We start from the raw sequence: 19,980 nt of genomic DNA on the forward strand, positions 1-19,980 counted from the left end.
TGCATCATATAAGTAAAGTCTTCCTAAATATGCTCTCAAATTTTCATTTCAAAAAAATAGTTTGGAAAAAATGCCATGATTTTATTAAAACATGACTAGTTTTTGAACTTGTTTTTAATAATTGTAATATTGAAAAAAAAATATTTAGAGAAAGCACTTTTTCAAGTACTTAAATTGTCATTGATTTTTATTTATTTTCAACAAAAGTATTGTTAATTGAATTTCGAAAAGCGCACTTAAAAATAAAATCAAAAAAATTGCTATTTTTAACACAACACAAATTTTTACAATTCAAATTCAAAAGGAATTGTAATTTAAATTGTATAAATTTTTACGACGAAAAATATTTGTTGCTTTCAAAAACTATTATGCGTTTATCTTTAAACATATTTTTTCTAAATTAAATCATTTCTAATATTATAGTAGTATATATAGTATTATGCAAATTCATTTATATTAAAATTTATAGTAATAATTTAATTATTTTGTTGCAGGTAAATATCATAATAAACTACTTAAATACCTCAGTTAATGGTAAGTCGTAGCTATAATTAATGCTTTTATTGATATTACAACAATTAAATTGTATTTTCTTTCTTTAATTCTAAAACGAATTTAGTTTATCCTACTATTTGATCGAAAGAGGGAAGTGTGATTTTGAGGAAATGATATTCGTTCATTCGCCAGAGTTTGCATCAAATACTTAATTGCGTCATAACCTATAAGTAAAACATCTGATATCGTCGACATTACGTCATTATGTATAAAACGCTTCTTATACATTTTACAGAACAATGGTTCAAATAAAAGTTGTAGATCATAAAAAGTTCTTTCCAAATTAAAATACATAAACAATTGACCGGGATAATTGCAAAAACCCATTATTTTTGCAGTAATTTATAAATGTTAATAACTTTGTGTTTTGCATATTGATATGTAATAAAGGGTGTTTTTTTTAGAGGTATAGAAGTGTAAGTTGGCAACATTTTTTTAACTGGCGGCTGTTTTGACAGCTGTCAAGTAATTTATGTTTAGTTTGGTTTATCTTTTCAGCATAAATAGACTGACGCCTGAGCATCTCTTCCAAATTGTGCAAATTTATTTTGAAAATTATGGTTCTGTTCGAAATACGTATCTCTCACTACGGCCATTTTATAGTCAACGTAATCATCCATCAGAGCAATCAGTTCGATTAATCATGGACTGTTTTTGCACCACGTTTACTCTAAATGATAATACGTATCCACAGAGACGTCGTACAGTACGTACAGAAAAATTTGTTGCTAATGTAGAGCGTAGCATAGAGGAAGAACCGAATTAGTCTATCCACCATCGTGCACAGCAGTTGGATATGTGTCCATCTACTTTATGGAAGATTTTTCGGAAATATCTTGGTTTGCGTGCTTACAAAATCCAACTCGTGCAAGAATTGAAGCTATGCGATCATCTAGCAAGACGTAGATTCTGTGAATGGGCTCAAAAGCGAATTTTGTTTAGCGATGAGGCTCATTTTTGGTTGGATGGCTATGTCAACCAACAAAACTGCCATATTTGGAGTGAATATAATCCTCAAGTGTATGTTAAGAAACCATTACATCCAGACAAACTGATTTTCTGGTGTGCTTTGTGGATTGGTGGAATTATTGGTCCGTACTTCTTCAAAACGTTACAATCAATGTTGACCGCTATAGAGCCATGATTACTGACTTTTTCATTCTTCAATTGAACAAACAAGATCTGCAGGAGCTGTGGCTTCAACAAGATGGCGCAACCTGTCACACAGCTCGTGCCACAATTGATTTATTGAAAGAAACCTTTGGTAACCGCGTAGTTTCAGGTTTGGGACCCGTGAATTGGCCCCCAGGATCATGCGATTTAACACCGCCAGACTATTTCTGTAGGGATATGAGAACTGGCTAGTCTACGCCGATAAGCTTGAAACGATTAACCACTTGGAGAACAACAATCGCTGCGTTGTTGCCGATATACACAAATGTTGGAAAAAGTCATCGAAAATTGGACCTGTAGATTAGACTACGTCAGAGCCAGCCGTGTGGCGGTCATATGGCAGAAATCGTATTTAAATTATAATGCCAAAAGATTATCTTTTGAATAACGTCAATTTCATGTCAATTAAAAAACTCATCTTTGTTTTATTTCATTTCAAAGTTCTATACCTTTAAAAAAACACCCATTATAACTGATTGAAATTGTGGAAGTTATAGGGTTATTTAATTCGTTTACCCCGGGAGAGCGATTATTTAAACAAACAATTGTGCTTGCCCAAACAGTGATGCTAGAGGTATTTAGCAAATCGATTCTTTGAGTCTTCAGTTTTATGGTATATAAAAAGAACTTACAGCATTTTATCACCATTGTTAATAAAAAGATAGTTTGAAAAAGGGGTGAGATTTTAGCTTATAAACAAAGGTTTTTTTATGACACATGCTTTTAAGTAGGTTCAATGAAAAGCTGGTGAAAAAACACAATTTCTTAAAAAATTAATTATGACCAATAGGAAAGAAGCTGCCATTTTTTTCTTAAAATTATATTTCCATTGTTTATTGACATTAAGAACTAAAAATTGATCGAGGTTTTCATGAAAATCTAAATTAAATGATACAATTTATAGATAACATGTATAGTGAAGGAGTAAGAGGTTATAATCCGTTAATGCGATAGTACTCGTAAAATACCGCCACGGAAAAGTGAATTGGAGAACTGTCTGACCTCAGATTTTTTAGAATGGAACTTAAAATTGAAGCGCGCTGTAAAATTTTCAATATCTCGGCTTCTGTAGCACGTAGAACCTTCATTTTCTTTTAAACTGGGGTAGCTTGACAAAATAATAAGAACTGTGCTATTTTTACCTCAAAGAATCGATTGCTATCTTTTAAATACCTCTAGAGTTACTGTTTGGGCAACTGCAGTTGTTTCAGTAAACCTCTCCGGGATAAACAAATTGAATAACTTTGGTCGATCTTGTTGAAATTTAGCACACTTTCATCATAGGTGGCTCGACAATCCGTTGTGAATCTTGGCCTGCTCACAAAGAAGTCGCCACTCCTGTCGATTCCTGGCAACTTCCCTCCATCTGACCACTTCTGACCCGTAGACCATCCACTTCTGACCCGTAGAATCAGTAGGTCTTCTTCCACATCATCAATCCATCTCCTTCTTGGTCGTCATCTGCTTCTTGTGCCCTCTGGTTTTGAAAATGTTAATCTCTCCGTGTATTCGTGATCTGACATCCTAGCAATGTGTTCAGCCCATCTAAGTCTCTGCACTTTAACGGATTTCACAATATCTGGATCGGTGTATAATTAATATAGTTCAAAGTTGTATCTTCGACGCCATAACCTATTTTAATTTACGGCCCCAAAAATCTTTCTAAGAATTTTTTTCTTCCATCATTTTGAGATAAGGTCCACGTTTCAATCCCATATATTAAAACCGGTCGTATCAAGGTCTTGTATATATTGAGCTTTACTGCACGTTTTATATTTTTATTTTTTAAATGTTTCTGGAGACCGTGAACAGTTCTGTTTGCTATTGCTATATGCGTCTTTTTATTTCGTCGCTTGTCATGTTTGTTGCGTTTACTAGCGATCCAAGATATGTGAATTATTTGACATGCTCAAAAGTATGGTTGTTAATTTGAATTCTCTGTTGGATATTTCGGGAGTTTTTAGAAACCAACATATATTTGGTTTTTTCCTCGTTTATCACAATTCCTAATTCACTTGCCGCGTCCGCAATCCTTGTAAAACACTGCACCATGTCTCTCATACTTCTGTCCACTGTGACTATATCGTCAGCGAATGCGAGAATTTGCGTCGATCTATTAAAAATAGTTCCATTCATTCTAATATTTAATTGTTTAATTGCCTTTTCCAAGGCAATATTAAAGAGGAGGCACGCCAGCGCGTCCCCCTGCCTTAAACCATTATTAATGTCAAAGAACGTAGAGTTTTCTCCTTCAATTCTAACGCATGAGCTTACGTTTTGCATTGTTAGTTGGGTCAACTTAACTAACTTAGGTGGCATCCCAAAGTCTGTCATTGCATTATATAATGCAGTTCTTTTCACACTGTTATAGGCTGCTTTGAATTCGACGAAGAGATGGTGTGTATCTATGTTATATTCTAGTGACTTTACTAGAATTTGCCTATGTGCTTGAATTTGATGTGCAGTTGACTTTCCAGCAGTAAATCCGCATTGATATTGACCAACAATATCATTTGTAAAATGTGTAAGTCTTTCAAACAATACAATACCAAATATTTTATACGCAGATGCTTAGAAGTGTGCTTTAGCACACTTTAAGAACTCATTAACCGCCATTCCAGTAGTTATATTACATGTCATTATGCAAAAAACAAAAACATTTATAAATTACTACAAAAATAAGTGTTTTTTATAATTATCTCTGTCAATTGTTTATGTATTTTACTTTGGAAACTCGTAAAATTAAAGCAATTTTTATGATCTAAAACTTTCATGTAAACCATTTTGCTTTAAAATTTATAAAAAACGTTTTATAGTCAAAATGATTTTTTCACTTTTTATAATTGCTAAAAAAACAGAGCTAAATCAGCTGTACTTCTTTACGGATTTACCATCAGCTACTCCTCATATATCTTTTCGAACCTACAAATATTTGTACATATAAGATTTTTACGTGAAATCAATGATTTTTTCACAGATATACACTAATAGTTTTTAATGAAACAATTGTTTTCACATTTCTGATATCACATTTACTTATTTACCTAAATTCTCGTTTTTTTTTTAACAAAAGCCTTAGATAGTTGTAGCTGGCGATTCGGTAAAATCAAAAGATTGTGCGTTTTTATTATTCCAAATTAAAATGCTTGTAGCATTCTTGTATTATTTAGTTAAAGATTTATTTACATTTTTATTATTCTCCCGTTATTCTTGATACTGTTTTAAGCTTTATCCCAACTTTCATTTTTCATATTTTCGTAACCTTTCACGGTTTCGCACTAATTTATAGTTTCCAGATAAATGTTCTTCGTACTAGTTTACAACTAAAAAAACAAATTGATATTTATGTGCACAGCTTTATCTGGAAATGGGAAATTTCCACTATATTCTAGGAAGTGCCAAATCGTATTCCCCACATCGCCCCCCAGTTTTTCCAATTTTTTATCTGCGACAAAAATCGAATTCATCCAGTGGAAACTGCACATCTACAAGAAACATTTGAGTTGGCGCCAGAGTGTCGCCACCAATCCGATTCGGCGAATAGCCGTTTCCCCTCCGTTTCCACCCCCTATGCGAAATCAGACCAATAGGAAGGGGTTGTGTATTCTAGGGGTCGTAGAAACGTTGGAAGTCTGGCAAACACTAAAATTGCGTCATTTTCGAAGTGAAGCTGGTTGTGTTCGGTTTGCTCAACGTTTTGGTTTATGCTGAGCCTTCATCAGTAGGCTTCAGTTTTCTTTCTGTTTATTTCAAGTATTAAGTTTAGTTTTGCGGTGGGACGAGGACGATGGCGTAAGTAAAGCTTTTGCTGTTAATATCAATGAAATTATTTTATAAAGCTATGTTTATTTTCAATATTTTTATCAAATCTTAATCTTGTATTTTACTTGTATGAAATTTTCTTTCAGAAATAATACATTTAAACCACTTTCAGTTTGTTTGTGATCAGCTTTCTTGGAGCTTTTTTCAGATTGATGTGTTATGGACATCGTATTTTTTCTGGAGATTTCACTGAAAGAGCACTCCATCAAATACTTCTACGGTTTTGGCAGAATTGCTACAGCTGAACCTTATGTCGTATGCTGTTCTGTGATATTTATTTCCTTCAAATTTCTTTTATGTACTTAGTGATTTATAGTAATTTTTTAAGGGTATTTGGGAAATTTGATTATATTGTTTTATGTGTCTATATATTGATGCATATACACGCAACCTGAGGGTGCGTGTATAGACATTTTTCTGGTTCTGAAAATCTATATTAATTTTAGTCATTTTTCAGAGGCTCCGTGAAAATGTAAAGTTAAGGGTTTATGATATGTGATGGAATGGTATTCCCTAATTTCTTTAAAAAAATGTCCTGAATTTTTTACGGAATTTGTAAGTTATAGAAACTACAATGTGTCAAATGAGTCTATACAGTCTCCATGCATTGACGATTCTAATTTTTAAATACATCAGCATGTTAAAGATTCTTTTGTATCCGCAATTCTCTTATTAGCTTCACTTTGGGTTATCATCATCATCATCAGTTGGCGCTACAGCCCTTCGTGAGCCCTGGCCTACCTCAAAACATTCTTCCATCCTTTCCTGTCGAGTGTCTGTCTTCTTTATCCTCTTACTCCAATCTCCCTTAAGCACATCGTCCAGATATCTGAGTTTAGGTCTCCTCGTCTTTTTCTTCCGACCGGCCTATTTGGCATGTTTATTTTATAAGGATCACTTCATCCTTCCGCATAGCGTGGCCTACCCATCTTAGGCGGTTTATTATGGCGGATGATATCTGCATCACCAAAAAATCTATAGAGTTCGCGAATCTGTAGAGAAATTAAATCGCCTTCTTCACAGACCCTGTTCGTTAACTCCGCCGTATATGGTCCTCAATACTTTTCTTTCAAAGATTTGTAATAACTCTTCATCTTGGGTCATCGTTGCCAATATTTCCGATCCGTAAGTGAGGCGTAGAGGCGTATAAGTGATCTGGGCGTATTATTGTTTTATAAAGTTTTCACTTTGTTGCTTTTGACATATTGTTAAAATTCTCGCTTAGTTGAGGGCCTAGGCCAAAATAACAGCGGTTAACCACGCTATTCTTTTTCTTATTTCTTTCGATGCGTTGTTTTTGAAGCAAACAGTGGCCCTAAGTAGCAGAACTCTTCCACCGTTTCTATAGTTTCGTTTTGCACCTCTTAAGTTATTTTGTTGCATTCTTGATATATCCGGCATATATTTAGTTTCCTGCAAGTTAGTCAGATATTTTCTGCGGCGTTTTTAAAACTGCTTATCGCGTATATATCGTACCCGTTTTTATTCCTGAATCTCTCATAACTTTTTCTAACGCTAGTTTGAACAGCGTGCATCATAGCGTATCTGCCTGTTCGTTGTAAACGATTCTGAAAGATCTCCTTATACTCGCACTGTACATTCAACTTTCCTTATTGTCATTGGTCTGTCCGCAGTATCGTACGCTGCCTTAAAATCTACGAAGATGTAATGGCAGTCTAAGTCATACTCCGTCGTTTTTTCTGATATTTGTCTGATGGATTTATGTGATCAATGGTAGAACTGCCTTTTAAAAGACATTTTGGGTTCATTTTCCAAGTTTTTATGTTTTAAATCAGTCAAACCATGGTTCTATCGACACCTGCGCATAAAAAAGATCGCGTTTTTCTAACCGTATACAACCATTAAATTATTGTTCTGAATATATTCTATAAGCATTAGACTATCAGTTATACACATCATTTATCTTCATCATTCCATTTGTCATTATTCCTATGCGAGGTTTGTTTCCGTACAGATAATTACATTTCCCCATATTCCCCTCTCTTACCAACAAAAATCCTTTTGGCAGACATGTGCCGTCTGATTGTCTCCCACCATGTCTTGTTTGGTCATCCTCTTATACTTCTTCCTTCACCAATACGTGTCGCCTAACTGTCTCCCACTGTGTCTTATTTGACCTTCATCGATTCTTTTATCCTATATATTCTCATATTGACATCGATCAATGTCCTATCTAGACTGCTCAATGTCCTATTGAAGTGAATTCTTCTTATCGATGTTTTTGCACAGGCCCGAAATAATATTTAGCGTGACGAGTAATACCGAGACGCGTGCAGCAACCTTGCGGTATACAGTAATATACATAATTAATATTTTAGGTTAACAGATGAAATTGTAAGTAGAATAGTAAAAACAACAATTATATTTTCACATACAAACAGTTATATATATATATATTCCTTTAGATTTACGTCACTAAAACCGTGGCTATCTCCACATCTTTTTACTTTTCATGCGAATGACTGAAGTTCGATTCACCGCTTAGGAGAAATTTTTTGTTTTTTTTTAATCCATTATAATGATAATCAAAATCAATAAATTTAACATAAATACAAGATAATAGTAAAAATGTATATGATGAATACATTCTATATTATATTTAACAAATTTTGAAAATTACCAAAGTCAGAAAATAACATTTTTAAAGCAAAAAATTAAGTTTTTTTTTAATTTCAAAGAACTTAAATGTGTTGTGTTATTATAAAACAATATTAACGATTCAGTAATAAGCAGATATAAAATTTCATTAACCCACATTATAGTAATATCGCACTATAAGAAGTATTCACTTATGTCGGCACTCCCCAAGTGCCACGCTCCGTTTTTTGTGTTATTAATTTTATCCCTTTTCTCTGACTTTACTGATCGATCTAAGCATTTTTAATTATACAATATGTTACATTATAGTAACTACTTTTAGAATAAAAACCACTTTCCCACCGATAAAATCTCGTTTCTTGACTTCTCTTATGGGTTTTTTAGTGACAAGAGTAGCTCATTTCGACTTCATTAGGTGCTAGTATAAGTGTTTCATCTGACTATCGCAGGTTACTTTTTTTGTTTTCAACGCCTTTGAATATATTCCACGTACTTTAACTTTGGCTGCTTTTTTATCGGTTAGACACTTCCATATTTCCCATTATATTCCAGAGGGGATTCGATGTTACTCAATCGAAACCCTTTGTGTATTCTAGGAACCAGAGCAGCATTGGTATATTGTTTTCCCTCGCTTTTTCGATTATCTGTCAGTTATTCAATATCTGCTCATGCGTTCCTTTCCCTTACTAATCCGAATTGTTCTTCGGCTATCTCTGGAAGTAGAAGAAAGTTATTTAGCCGTTCATTGATTATATGTAGCAGTATTTTGCTTGCAATAAGAGAAATGGTTCAGTTGCTGCATACGGTTAGTGATCCTTTTTTATGGGTAGGGTAGAGGTAAATTCGCTCCATTCATCAGGCCATTCACCTGTGATCCATATAATCTTGCAGATATCCATTATTACATGTATGTAAATCTCGCCCATTGATTTTAAAGTCTTCGCTGGTATGTCACCTATCCCTGGGGATAGGTACCTGGACATATATTGTGTAAGGAGGGTATGCACCGTGGTCTGGAGTGTTCATGAAGTTTCATCTGTAACTGCGGAAAAGATTATTAGAGGCGATGCTGAGTAGAACATATTTCTCAGATGAAATGACAGAAATTAATATTTACTTAAGACAATATCCTTATTTTTAAACTACAGCGGCTACAGCCCAAATCGTCCTCCAAACTATGCCTTCAACTTTGCCGGTCCCGCGCCGATCTTCTCCAGGTTCTCACGTCTAGCAAATTTTGCGCGTTCGCTGCCACTTCATCTTCCCACCATTTCCGTGGCCTTCCTTTTGGTCTTGCGCCCTGCATTTTACTGTCTAGGACTCTTTTTGGCAATGTCCAGTCCTTGGCAAAAATTAAGATATTGGTATCTAAAATCCATTCGGGATCAAATGAAAATGTGATTATCTTGTAATTTGGGTTAAAACTTGAAGTGCTTTTAGAACACCACTGGCGTCAGTGTTATTTCACTATTTTAGGAGAGAAGTCACACTGCACCTGCGCGATCGATTGCTACTCTTCTTCTTGCTCTTTCTAATCGGTTTTCAGATATCTCGAGAGCTGGCGCAGAATTGTTCCTCCTAGGAAGTTCAGTACATCTAGAGTTTTTATGTCAGGTAAATCCTCTTAGTCTATCTCATATATGCTCTCAGACAATATGCTTTAAAGTTTCTTAGGTTATGTACCTATAGAGATTTCATCCTCTATCCCGCGTAATCTGCATTCTGCCACATCTTAATACGATTTTAAATTTGGCGTATTTGACATATAGACATATTGCCACGATTTCGTTAGAGATTGTAAGAACCGTCCATGCTGAATGGTATACAATCATTCGTTTGCTAGGATAAGTGATGAACTTGGCAAAAACAACCGGAATCGTCGTACCCTCTTGCATCAGGACAATGGCAGCTCTCATATAACATCCGAGAATTTGAAATTGAAAAACGTCGATTTGGTGGGTCATCCTGCATATAGTCCTGACTTGGCAATGTGTGATTTTTTTTGCGTTACCGAAAATCAAAAGTACGCGGTAAATGTAAGACGGCAGATGAGGCTGTCGAAGCATACATGTCTCGTTTCTGAGATATCTATTTTAGAGTGGCATAATTGCTATATATTAGATATTTTGCCATCTACATCTCTTTTGATTTCTTGTATTTCTATACCACTGTGGAGCTCATCACATATAATTTCCGTGCTTTTATGGTTGCTATACCGAACTTTATGATAATTGTGGAGCTGGTCACGTGTGGTTTCAGCATTATGATAATCTCTTTTTCTCGATATTTTGTGCCAAGTTTAAGTTGGCGCATTTTCCAATAGCATGAGGTACCGCTTGAAAGATACTTGACATTTTGCCCAGTCTTTCTGAGTATAAATAGATGATATGCTGGAGTATCTCCCACGAATTTTCTGACACATGTGGATCTAAAAGAAACAGCTCTCAGTCCCTCTAAGGGGAAAGTTCACTCATCCCAGATACCTAGAATGTCAAAGGAATTAGAGTCTAGACGGCTCTTTTCGTGTTTCGTCCTCTAGGTGACGTGGTATGCTTGAGTCTTATAAAGCTGTTCATTAAGACCTAGTTAATTTTTCTTAGAAGAGTGTTCGAAATGATATCAGTAGTTGAGAGGATCATATAATATCGCCTGGGTACTTTCTATTCTACATTGTCTTCTTTATGGTATCTCAAGATTTCTATATTTGGCGATTTTCTCGTTGTATTTAAAAAGAGACTGTTTTTTAGGTATCGTCACATCAGTAAGTGTTCTACTTTGTTCACCAGTATGAGATCAGGCATGCTATGATTGGTCTGTGACCACTTTTGATAGCAAAATTTTAAGTTTTGAGGTAATATTTGGATTCAAGCTAAGAGTTTTTATTGAAAAGTTTTCATTGATCTACTTTTGCGCGAAAATCAACAAATCTATAATCAGCAAAAAAAATAAATGGTGATAAGATTAACATCATTTGTAGATTTGACTCTCTAACTAACCCAAAATTCCTTTTACCATTTTCTAAAGATGAATATGAATATACCATAAATATAGAGATCGAAAATGCACCGTTTTTTCTGCGTATTTTAGAAAAAAAAATTACGTAAGTGTACCTAACTATTTTAAATATATTATTGTCAATATAAAAGATACTTCCTAGCTTCCAGGTCATCGTATAAAAGTTTTCACTTGTTTTTGCACTTCCCCGAGTGCAACACTTTTTTGATATTCTTTGTAGTAGAATACAAGTAGATAATTTGAATTAAAAATTATTTAAAAATCTCTCTCTTAACCTGTTTTACATCTCGACAAATATCATATCGTATATCTTTTTCCCACATTTTTATTTCGATATCCAATTCATTTACTTCTCCCTTATATTTTCACAGATATAAAAATAATATTCGACGAAGCCATATATTTTTATTGACCAATCACCCTAGCATTTGATTAATTTTTTGGTCCACATCACTTACGAACTTCTGAGCCGATTGATTAAACTCAATCTTCTGGAATCGAATAGAGTAAGTCTAACGACCGAAGTGGTGTACATCTGTTATTTGCATGGGATAGAGTTAATCCCTGATTCCGTCCTAAGCGGATAGAACTATACGGCGAGAGAGAAAGAGAGACGGAAGGAAATCTTTACTACCGCACTTAAAGAGCGGTAACCAGTTATTTTGAGAACAGGACCTTTACGTTTTATGTTATTGGAGGAAGGTTTGAAGGTGGTTAAATGGCCAGCGTTATAGTTTCAACTGACCACATTTTATTTCATCAGTTATTTACTTGTATGGTAGCTTTATGTAATACTCTGACCAAAATTTATGTTTGAGATTTTGTTGATCGATTTTACATCGAATACTTTGTGGAACAATGTATCTTTTAGGTTTATTTTCTGTAGGTTTTTGCTGTAGGAAGAAAGTTATATGTGTAGACATTTTGTCATTCGATTTAAACTCCATACACAAAGTCTACTGCGCGTTGGCAAATTGTCGTCCTGAATCACGTTTTCAAAGATTTTGGGGATAATTTTATAGGAAACATTTATATTGATCCAGAAACGAAATACATTCATATCACCATCTTTCCTTAATTTATAATCTAACAATAATTTTAATTTCTTAGTTTTTCCTATATAATTGTTATAGATACCTACGAGCCCCTTCCCATATCAGTTGGCTCAACGTTAGACTGATAAGAAAATTCAATTTTAGAGAACAAAAATAAAAGCGCAAAAAATGTGAAAGTCTACCACTGAGTTTCATCCCCTTTATTTTTAATGACATCCACAATTCTTCGAGGCATAGTTTTTACCCTATATTCATAGGCAAATTCCATAGGAGGACCAACTGATATGGAAAGGGGCTCTTATATATATTTTAATTTAATTACGAGGTTATTTACCTTCTGGTAAAACCTAGATCAATTGCTAAATATTGTGGCAATCATTTCATAGTGCGAATTATATGTGTGTAAGCACCTCGATTCAAAGTTACAAGTTGGTGGAATTGTTGTTTTATTTGTGAGCTTATAAATTGGGGTTGAACTCTTTTTTGTAAGTAGTCTAATCAGAATATTTACCTCAGTGAAGTACGTTTAGTCATTTTTAAAGTTACGTTGAGTGTACGTATTTTGAGGTACCAATAAATCATTTACTCCACAACATTCGACTGCGAATTACTTTACATCGTCAATCGAGAAGTTCGGACATAGCGCATTCCAATTTATATTCGAATTTATTAATAAATTCGAATTATATTCGTATATTACGACAATTCTACTCCTTTAGAATGCTATTAAACTGTTTTTTAGGAATAATAATTAGTCTTAAAATGCATGACATTTTTTTTTTTGTAAATAGTATATTATGTAACGAGATTAGAATTACAATTCGATACGAGTGAAAGACGTTCCGAACGCGAGCTTGAAGAACCAGGAGTATGTATTTGACTGGTAAATTTGGTCGAGAGCTTTGACAAGAGGATCGGTGCTAGATGAGATCAGTTACCCATGGGTTAATTTTGAGTGTCAGATGTTTGCTTACCTCAGTGAAATCATGTCTTGAGAGACTTGTAGAGTTTAAAAATGGTACGAGTGTGAATTTATCCAAGTGTTGCTATGCTAGTGGTAGCAAACAATTTCTAATTTCATAAGATCTACCTCTGCTCTGATCTATCTGCTCGGAGGTAACTTTCTCCGATCAATTTCCAATGAAATCGCTGGTATAAAGCATTCAAAAACTGTTTTTAACCATTGTAAACTGGTACCTAGGAAATCCCCGGTTAGCAATCATTCAAAAGGGTGTTTTAGCTACCTAATAGAAATTTCGAAGAAATTTCTCCTGACCCCTGATAGGTGAGGCAGTGATAATTTGAGAGTAGTTACGTAGTCAGTGTCACGTTGTATCCCAGCTTAGCTGGTTGCGTCTTAGTTAGAGTGTTCAACTCTCGCATATTAGTCAGTGTCACATTGTATCCCAGCTTAGCTGGTCGCGTCTTGGTTAGAGGTTTCTGGTTTAAGACTTTTAGACTTTCGCGTATTGAGTATAACTAGTTATTGTTATATAGCTTATAGTTAAAGGCTACATGTTTCACAATCGCTCATTAATAATCAAGTATATTAATACTGAAGTAAACATCTCTGTGCTCTCGTGTGGTGTTACGCGGACTCGTGTAAATTGGACAATGATCGGCGGTTTAGATATAAAAACTTTGCGCTAAAACTTTGGCTAGATCTTAACTTAGTTGTAGTAACAAAGTTAATCATTAAATTACGTATTGTTTAATGCTTGTGTTCTTATTTCTCACGTTAGTGGGCGGTCCTTCGAATTGAAATGAATTTCGTTTCTTAGTACGCTCTAAATTGTAGGAAGATCGCCATTCTAATTTGTGGAGCAAATCTTCCTTTTATTTCTACCAGACTGTTTATTGAACTGATGTATCCTGTAAGGCTGAACAATTAGTGTCCCGGTGCTGGTGTCATAAAGTTCTGGTTCTTATTTTAATGCAAGCGTTTAAATCTTTGGATTTTATCAGTGATAACGGATATGCGTACTGATCTGCAAGTTCCTTGCATGGTACACCAGTATGGCCCGATTATGGTAACTGTTACATTTTGAGAAGTGATAACTTGGTAAGAGTCTTAAATCTTTTGGACGATTGGATGATCAGTGAATACATTTTAGACAGATTGCATTTGGTCTATGCATATCTAAACTTGCTTATTTAGTAGAGAGGTGAATTTAATAGATTTAAGTAAAATAACAATTGAATCTCAACCAAACAAATCATTTGTTCATTTCAATCTGTCATTTCATTATTTGTTTACAAGCCATTTAGTATCGTCATGTCTACTAATAAAAACCTTAAAATAAAACTATTATAAATATAAACTATTTTATCAAAATGGCTATTTAAATTATAATTTTTATTGCTTTTATGGTGTTAAATATATTTCACCTGGAGCTTTTTGTAAAAAGTACTTAAAATTTCCTCTTGGCTCTCTGTCCGTCCAAGGATTAGTGCTTTCAAAACTGCAACAGATACAGAAAATCTTCTCACGGATTGGGATTTTAGCATTAAAAGTTATGTAAAGGAAAATTATGAATCCGTAAACTTTTGCTCCTGGAGAAAAGTATAAAAACACATTTACTCGTGAACTTTGATAACTGGAGTAATTTGGATAATGGATTCATTATCTACATGAAAAAGTGCATCTAAATGATATGGAGTATTTTGTTTCCGATGATGAAAATGTTCTTGTTACAAATGAACATTTTTGTAGAGAATATTCCTTTGTCTACGACAAAAAGAGAAATAAATTAATTCTATGTTGGGCGACTTTTGTAAAAGGTAATTATTGCCCTTTATTGTATATATTTCTATGTTTGGAATCTCTTACATATTTTCTAACACTGATTATGGCCTTTTCTCCTTTCCTCCATTGACTATAATATCACCAGTTTTGAACTGAGTTAATAATACCACCAGGTTAGTTCCGAAAATGTAGATAAATATGTTTCTTTATAATTTTGGAGACAATACTGGATATTATGTACCTTCTTTTGTGATAAATTTCTCGAGTAATACAATGTAGGGTGTAGATGTCGTTAGTCATTTAATACATGCAACAGTTTCCACTTCGAACCTTTTAGCAACATACATTTACCTAGTAGGTCATATCGTGTTACATATTTTCAGATCTTTCATGTGTATTATAATCAAAGACAATAGTTTGGTTCATTTGCTGACTGACAGAAAACTGCAGTCATTGTCTGGATACAAGAATTAGAAGTTTTCTAGTATTTCTACTTAAAAATTACATATATACCTAATTATATAGATAAGAGAATTTCATGAAGTTTCAAGCATATACGATAAGAAAATTCCATGAAGTTTCATATACAGGGTGATCAACTTTTGTGGCAATGTAAAGAACAGCTATTTTGTGTCGCTACCCGTGACAACGCTATCGTGTGGCGCTAGTTCCGTGACGCTCGCATCAACGTTTTAGTGTAGAGAAAAAGTAATACAACGCCAGTGTAGAAGCTTCGCTTCAAAAATTAAATAAATTGTTATTTTCATTGTAGAAAGCGTTCGAAATGAGCTCCCATAACGTTAACACAGTCTTGAGGACAGTTCTTAAATGATCTACTTACGTTTGTAAGCATTTGTGGCGTAGCATTATATGTGTTTCTAATTCTGACCTACATGTCATTAATTGTCGTTGTAGGTTCACGGTACACTAGATCTTTAATATAGCCCCAAAAGAAGAAGTCGTCTTCATTTAATTTTGGTGATCTAGCTGGCCAATGAATTGGTCTTTCTCTTTCTATCCATCTGTTAGATAATTGCTCATTTAATTTACCTTGGACAAGTGCGTTAAGATGAAAGGAGCTCCGTCATGTAAATATCATAATTGTGCTGAGTTAATTGTTTTCAAGTAAACCCCTCCATTTACTGTTTCCTCAAAGAAAAAAGTGCCTATTACCTAATTCCTAAGATATTACTTTTTAAAACTACGTTTTAAAATAAAGTTTGAAAACTAATGGGAAACCAGTTATGGTATTGACTGAAGACTGTATGGCTCGTCCAGCATGCCATAGCATGGATGGTAGAGTGCACGTCATTTTTTTACAATGTACACCCCAACTCCATGGCCTGACCATAACAACATTGATTTTAATGATGCAGAAACTCATTTCGAACACCTACAATGAAAATAACAATTTCTTTATCTAATGTCGTTATTTTATTTTTGTATGTTGCAAGATATTTATAAAAATAATATAGCTTATTCTATTGCGAATATTTCCAGTTTTTGTTTTATCATTTTATGTCACTCCACTTATCCATTAGACAATTTTGATTTTAACAATGTTAGTCCATTCGTCGATCTTCCTTGTTTTGAACTACCCAACATTCAATGTTGGGTAGACATATCATATTTATCTGTCAGTATTATTGGAACTTTTTTTTTCACGCAACGTAGGGTTTGTCGACTTTCTTCTAATTAAAAGTCTGTACCAATCCTAGATAACTAAATCTATTAAATTTTTATCCCATTATCATCCAAAGTTAACGTCTTTTTTTTAGTAAGTCCATCTGTTGTTTTACTACAACTACTGAGTTCCAAACTTTTTTCTTCCAAGGGCCAGTCTCCACAGCTCCATTTCTTGCTTTAGTTCGTTTTTCCTTAGTAGGATTTCCTATCTATATCACATATTTTCTCTTCGTCAACCATTTTACATACCTCTTATATCATCTACTCATTTCTTTTGAAGTCTTGTCGATCACTTGGTCTTCATTCTAGGTTTCTCCGTGTCCACCTGTCATCATCATATCTGGTTATGTGATATTTAATTTTTGTCATTTCTTCCACGAAATCCCTGATCTTCATTTTATGCCTTATCTCGGTGTTTCTAATCTTGCCTCTTAGTGATATTCCAAGCATTTTTTGTTCTATTCACTTTAGCGTTGTTTCTAAAAGTTTATAGGAATGAAGGTGTTTTTCAAGATATATGCTAGTTTACCGAAAGCGGCCCATGACAGTTGTTCTTTAAATTTCAGCTTCTGGTTTCGTTTTCCCAGTTGGATGACATAGCCCAACTATACATAATGTTTAACATTTGCTATGGTATGGTTATGTATTTTTATATTTGTGTGGTGCTGACTCATTTTTTTTACTTTATTTTATTTTTAAACCTATCGCTCTGCAAACTTCATTTAATTGTTATAACATTTTATTTGGTTTTTAGATATTATCTGCTATTAAAACTTGCGATCTGCAAATCTCAAATGGTTTAAGTATGATGCGTCGATATTTACACCCTTATTGTTCCATTCTAATTTCTTAAAAATGTCTTCGAGAGCAGCGGTGGATAGTTTGGAGGAAATGCATCACTCCCCGTTGTAGTTTTATGGAACAAGAAAATTAATACAAACTGTATAACTGACAAATGACGATAGATACACTTATTCTGACAATGGATTCGTGGTCAGCGAGCAAAAATACGTCTAAAAACATGTCTTGGTTAACTTCCGGTCTTAAAAATTTTCACTTAATTTTTGTTGATTTCCTGGTAATTTCTGATCTTTTTAGATATAGATTTAGTCGTGGATTATGCAAAAGATGTTCAATATTTCAACCGTAATTCTATCCTCTCCCGGACACTTATTATTTTTTTAGTTGGTTTAGGGCCATTCTTTATTTAGATATTAGTATCTATATTTATAGGGCCACACATATTTAGTGATGTGAATAGTTTTAGAGCACTGGAACAATTTTTTATCGTGTTGTGTTATTTCCAAAAATATTTACAAAATTGAAAGGCCATAAAAAATTATTTTTAGGTATCTAAAAATAAAATTATCGAATCTTTCTGTTCGCCATATCTCTTAATATTTTTTATCAATTGAAAACCAATACCAATACTATGAAAGTATCACCAATTCCAATCAACACTCCTTTGAATACGTACAGTATTACACAATACATCTAAATTTAATAAATTATTACACCTGTTATATTACCTTCTGAAGAAACTGGCAGCTCATGGACATTCGATATGCTGTTCGAGCATTTGCATATAATGAAGTATGTCAAATATGTTTACACATTCATTGATTTGCACCGTAGTGCTAAAAATAGCACGGGCAGTGTAAACGTAGGTATGAAGGTTGTTTGAGAATTACATACAGATTGTCCCTCATACTTAGATTATTCAAAATTATTAAATATTTTTGCTTAGCTAAAATTGTCAGTATACTGTTTAGGATTTTCAAATTTATATATTATGCTCTTAAAGTGATTATCCGGAAAGTGTTCGTAGTACATTTACAACTGTATTAACTTCTTTATATCATGAAAACACTTTCTGTGTAGAAATTCTTTTCAAATTGAAATTTGTGATAAGGTAGATGGAAATCGGAGGCAATTTTACATCTACAACTTTGCCGCTATTAGCAGGCATATTGTCATGATAATAGATGTTTCTTCTTCTGTAAACCAGATATTTTCTACGATTTTTTAAACTCATCCCATAACCTTGAACAATTTCAACCCCTTCACTTGTATGGACGCTGAACAACCAGATTTAATTCAGGATGGATCGTAGTGATAAACCAAGTCTTCTAATCGATTGATATGTTTAGCACAAGATCAATTTGTACTCATTTTTTGTGGGTACTGTCGTACTCCACATTTGATGAGTAGTTTTTTACTACGACTACCTCCAGTTTGGATAGATGAGACTTGATTGTAATAAGACTTATATCACAGTGGTCAATATATCTGATATTAGTAGGCAATCGAAAAGTGTATCGTGTTTTACTCTGTCGAATGCCTATCGAAACTCACATTTTTTTTGTAAGAGAATGCGCATTCAAAATAGTGCCTCTTTATTTCCTAGACCATTTCTAAATCCAAATTGCTTATCCATTCTACTTTCTCGTATAAGAAATATTCAGTTTTGTATAATTGGTAAAAGTATCTTAAGAGCGTAGGCACAAAATTTCGGGCCAATGCTTTTTAAATGTAAATAAGTATTTTTAAAAAAATTAAACGCTGAATAAAAGATTACGTTATTGCCGAGGGCCAAAAGTCCCTGAGAACTTCTATAATGTTTATTTTAATAAGTTACAGGGGTGAAAAAGAAGAGAAAATTTAGTGTGATTTTTAATTTCAAATATCTTACTCAAAAAAAATTTTTTGTTTATTCTAAGGGACTTTCGGCCCTCGATAATAATGTAATCTTTCATTCTGCGTTTAAATTTTTCAAAAATACTTTTGGTTTTCTCAGAATTCGAAAAAAATGAATGCATTTAAAAAGCATTGGCCCGAAATTTTGCGCCTACCCTCTTAAATGGGTGGCTCATGAAAGTGATTAGTCTAAAGTAGCTGCATTTGGTGGGTTTGCTTTTCTTTGGTAATGTTATAAACAGTGACTCAAATCAATCATCTGATATTTTTCGTTCGTTGTAAATTTTTTAAAGAATGTGGTTAAGTAGGTAATGTTTTCCTCGTCCAAAAGTTAAAGTACCTCAGCAGGGATTTGATCTGGTCCAGGTGTTTTATTACTTTTGGCTTGCTGTATTGCTTTTCTGACTTCTGATTTCAGTATACTGGCTTTGTCAAAAAGGTCACTGATGTATCTCTCCCAATTTTTAAGTAAGTGAGCATTTTTCAGTTTTCTAATTTGGGAAGTATATTTAAGTTTCTTGTGGAGGTTGACACTTTCGTGTTTTTTTTTTTTCGGATGTCTTCTATTTCTTTACATGAATTTTCGAACCAAAATTCTTTGGCCTTTTTTAA

At 33.7% G+C, this 19,980-nt stretch overlaps 1 protein-coding gene across 4 annotated transcripts in view; it reads left to right on the top strand.

Annotated features, from left to right (window-relative positions):
- rhea (Talin_middle and talin-RS domain-containing protein rhea) overlaps positions 1 to 19,980 on the top strand; it is a 144,133-nt gene that overhangs the window by 50,482 nt on the left and 73,671 nt on the right. The window contains exon 1 of one of the 4 annotated variants that reach the window (XM_072522510.1): positions 5,398 to 5,520. The exons of the other annotated variants lie outside the window; for them this stretch is intronic. The gene's annotated coding sequence lies outside the window, so the exon portion shown is untranslated. Of the gene's footprint in view, positions 1 to 5,397; positions 5,521 to 19,980 lie in introns of those variants that run through there. 4 annotated transcript variants of the gene reach the window in all.

Source organism: Diabrotica undecimpunctata, chromosome 2 (genome assembly GCF_040954645.1).
Source record: "Diabrotica undecimpunctata isolate CICGRU chromosome 2, icDiaUnde3, whole genome shotgun sequence".
Lineage (NCBI taxonomy): Eukaryota > Metazoa > Arthropoda > Insecta > Coleoptera > Chrysomelidae > Diabrotica > Diabrotica undecimpunctata.